Here is a 4,696-nt window from a genome sequence, read left to right as displayed (position 1 = left end):
CAACCGCATCATTGACTGCTCTCAAGTCCTGCACAGGTCGATACTCATCTGTACCGGGCTTTTGAACAGGCAGCAATGGGGTGTTCCAGGGGGAAGTACAGAATTTTAGGATACCATACCGTATGAACTTATCCAGATAAGATTGGATGTTCTTCTTAGCCTTCTGCGGGATGTGATATTGTCTTAGGCTCACTGGATAAACCCCAAGTTTTAGTTCGATTTTAATAGGTGGAATATTGCGGGCCAGTCCTGGTGGGTTGTTCTCTGCCCAAACTCCTGGTATGTTGAATAAGGACTCATCACTCCTAGGGTTTTGGCTAGTCAACGCTGTATAAAGTCGCCACTCTTCTTCCTTTGGTACGGATAATGTCATAATACCTGAAGGTCCATTAAACTTTAAGGATGTTGTTCCATTTGGTAGGAACGTAATCTGCGCTTGTAATTTAGATAGCATATCACGTCCCAGCAATTGGACTGGACATTCAGGCATATAAAGGAATTGATGTTTTACTACGTGGCCTCCCAATGTACAGAGTCGACTTTTAAGAACCGGTTTTTCAGCACTTCTTCCAGTTGCTCCTATTACAGTAATAGTCCTTCCAGATGGAGGAGCAACTAGATTAGTCACCACTGAATGTTCAGCACCAGTGTCGATCATGAACGCACTCCTTTTTCCCCCTATTGATACATCGACCATAGGCTCCGCTCGACCAAGGGGGATGGAGCCCGGTTGGTATCAATAGTCCTCCATGACCGTGTCAGCCAATCCTACAAAGTCCCTGCCTTCTCTATCGCGGGACCTTTGCGCTGCTGGGAAATACCTATCTTCCCTAACACTTCCTCTGTTCCCATTGCTCCCTCTATTACCATTACTCCCTCCGGGGCCTCCTCTACCTCTCGCTCTGCCTCTAAAGTTTCCATAACCTGTCCTAGGTCTGTCTCTCTCACACTGTTCTCTTCGCGGACACTCATTTCTCCAATGCCCTTCTTCCCTACAGTATGCGCACTGATTTCTACTTAGAGGTTCCTCATTCCACTTACTATCGCCTCTATCTGGGCCCCGTCTATCTACGCCTGCGATCGCTACCGCTAGCATATCTGCCTTTCTACGCATCTTGCGCTCTTCCTCTTTCTTACTTTCTGTTTCCCTATTCATGTATACTTTATTCGCTACCTCCATTAGTTGGGTGATAGACATACCTGCAAACCCTTCTAACTTCTGTAGCTTGCGCTTAATATCTCCGTAAGCTTGGCTGACAAAGGCGGAGTTCACCATTCGGGAATTATCTGCGTCTTCCGGATTAAAGGGGGTATACAAGCGGTATGCCTCCAATAATCGGTCATAAAAGACACTGGGCGCTTCATCACTTTTCTGAATCACCTCAACTGTCTTCGACATATTAATGGCTTTCTTTCCTCCAGCTTTCATGCCAGCAATTATAGCGTCTCTATAGGCTCTGAGTTGAACCATATCAGCACCATTTACATTCCAGTCGGGATCGGTGTTAGGATAATGTGTTGCGGCCCATGCTGATGGATTGGCTTGATTCAAAGCACGGGCTTTATCCTCTAGCGCTTTAATGGCCGCTTGGTTAATCCTTGTCCTTTCCTCATTGTTAAACAAAGTCATTAATAACTGCTGGCAATCAGCCCATGTCGGGTTATGTGTCTGAACTATTGAGGTGAACAGATCAGTCATAGCTTGTGGTTTCTCAGTATACGAGGAATTGTGGGTCTTCCAATTCAAGAGATCGGTTGTCGTGAACGGGACATATACGAAGACTGGGTCAGCATGTGCCATTTGACCTGCGGCATCGATATAGGCTGACCCGGGATTCAGACGAAGAGGCATCTGATAATGTTTTAATTGTTGGGTACCGGTCAGTTGTCGGGTTAGTATGGGGCTACGTGGAGGGGCGTCAGTTAGAGGTTCCGGTCGGGGGGTAATAAAACATGAGGGTGTGGGAGCTTGGTTTTGGGAAAAGGTAGTAAATAAAACACTTCGAGCCGAGCTAGAAGAAGCTTGACCGGAAGTCTGAAGTGGCGCCAAATCAGGATATTCAGATCTAATGGGGGTTGGCTCTGGTTCCGGAAGGGGAGATTTAGTACGAGAGGGGGTGGATTCTGTACTGGAGGAGGAAGCGGAAGTGGATGAGGGCAATGAGGGAAGGGGTGCAGGACTTCCTGCATTTGCGTCACTTCCTCTTAACGGAAAGTAAGGGGGCGGCAAAGGGATCTCGGACTCAGGGGGCGTGTCCAAAATGGGCCTAACACCAGTCCTAGTGGACAAACAAGTCCTAGCCACCATGAGGTGACATTGCTCCTCGTGGCATGTCTGAATCCATTTTGGCGAGTCATTTACGGCCTGTCTCCAACAATCAATATAAGGAAACTGCCCGTAAAGTTCAGGCCTACCCGATACAGCCACGTGTAAGCGCTGTACCAGTGTTGGATCCAAACTGCCACGTGGCGGCCATGCCGCAACCAAAGTAGGCCACTCCCTAGTACACAAAGTGACCAAACGTACAGGAGACATTTTAACCCCAAAATCACATGTTTTGAATCCCTTTTTAAAATTCTTCACCATGCAACCTAAGGGATCCGGAATCGTTGACTGCGACGCGCCCATACTTATCAATGGAACGTCGTTGACAACGAATACTATGCACGCGTACTATTCAACAGTCACACCCGTTTCCTCTGGCAACAGCACCACGTGGTACAGTTACCAAGTGAAACGTACACAATAACACAATAAACACTCAGGGAATTCCCGTACACACACAGCTGTTACACCAGTCACTAGATAATCAATATTATGCCCTTTGGCGAAACTATGCAGTCACCCACGCTATAATTCTCTATATATGAATTACCCGTCTATAACACACCCCAGTAACATCGTCTTTTACAAATAGCGGTTACAGTACGGTTAGCATAGGTCAAAGCACAATTTAAGGTCACAATACAATTATTAGTGGTTATGGTGTTAAACATGCAATAGACGACAATGATTAGTACTTATATACAGTGTCAGTAAATATACAGGGTTATGGTACCGTGCACTATAATACAGCAACACACTATTAACACTCTCGCTAGACGGCTGAGCTCGCGCTATCTAACAAGATATACACTTTACTAAACAATCTTTATCACATTTACAATTCCCAACTAAACTATTGGCCAGTACCTTGAATGGACTACCTAAAACTATCTACATCCGTTTTGGTTAGCCACACTGCCCAAGCACCACATATAGCGAGCTAGAGGACCGAATTTACACAGACGCCTCTTAGTCGATTACTATCAAAAATCTAGTGGGTTCCAAATTTACACGCCTTCCCACTTAGCCAAGATAGGTTGAGAGCTAGCGAACCGAATTTACACAGACGCCGCTTAGTCTCCCGGTCCCTCCGACCTAGCGAACAAAATATACACCCTAGAACGCTAGTCTAGACAAGACACCGGTGTCCGGCTAGGGCTATTTACACCAGAACCCCACCTGACTAACAAAATCAAACGGTCTGACTAAAGAGCGTTCGATCGAGCGGTGCGCCTTCGCTCCTTCCCTCCGACAGAGGGGGCAGATTCCATACACAAATAACCCCTTATGGGCCTACCGCACAATCGGTATACCCCTAGTGGGTCGGCCGTCTAAAACAGCAGTTGTCTTACCTCCTCGTTCCTGAACCTGAGTTCACACTCATCGACGGGGACACCCCAGCACTTCTTACGTAGAGGCCGATGATCTCCTGGACAACAGACCAGTGGCGCCGAGACGAAGGGAGGTCCACGCAGAAGTTCAGGGGTGCAGCCGTAGAGAACGTGGGCAAAGATAGACCGTCTCACGCCTCTGCCTCTCAGCTACCGTTGAACGATGAGCTTCCCGGCCAATGCACCAAATGATACCGGAGAAACTGACGGAAGCAAAGCACAGAGAGATGGACACAGGTTTCTTCAGGAAGGAAGAGATTCTTTATTGGATCACCGATCGGGACTCAGAGGGACTAACGTCACCAAAATACAGCAAGTTCTGAGCCCCGGACAATAGTGCAGGCTCCTTATATAGGCACATAACTCCTCCCATATTAAGCTCCACCCGCACATTCTCTTGACCAATCAATACAAATAAGAATTAACTTCCTGCTTGACCGCATGGCCTGTCCAGAACAACGGAGGAGGGGAATACTACATCCTGTATTCTTGCACATGCTCCGTACACTACTGATCGTATCTTGCCTCGTGCAACCAACTGATCGATACGTCAGCATGTGCACGTACACATGCCACGTGGTAATCTCGGCCTACTAAATTTATTTTTACCGAGATTCCACCACATAACAACTGCCCTGTGAATGCATTGATGTAGGACACAGTAATGGATCGCATAATTCAATTACCTGACTGAAGAAGTAACAACATTAAAACTAGAAAAAACGAGGGAAAGGTAGGCAAGTAAAGGCTTCATAAAAGATTAAATATGCGGGGGGCGGGGCCGGACCGCCATGCTGAGCGGACGCACAGTGGAGTAGCTCCGGAAAACTCCTCCAGTTTTCGGCCCTAAACACCGGCAAAATACTCATTAACCGACCAATAACAGCACCCCAGTGCAAGAGGTAACCCTGGTCCCGGGGAGAGGCTTGCCGCGAGGTTCTAGTCCCCCGGGGAGGCGATCTTAGCTGTAAGCGATGAA

The sequence above is a fragment of the Pelobates fuscus genome, chromosome 8 (genome assembly GCF_036172605.1).
Source record: "Pelobates fuscus isolate aPelFus1 chromosome 8, aPelFus1.pri, whole genome shotgun sequence".
Classification (NCBI taxonomy): Eukaryota; Metazoa; Chordata; class Amphibia; order Anura; family Pelobatidae; genus Pelobates; species Pelobates fuscus.
The sequence above is the reverse complement of the archived record's forward strand: the minus strand, read 5'-3'. Positions refer to the sequence as shown.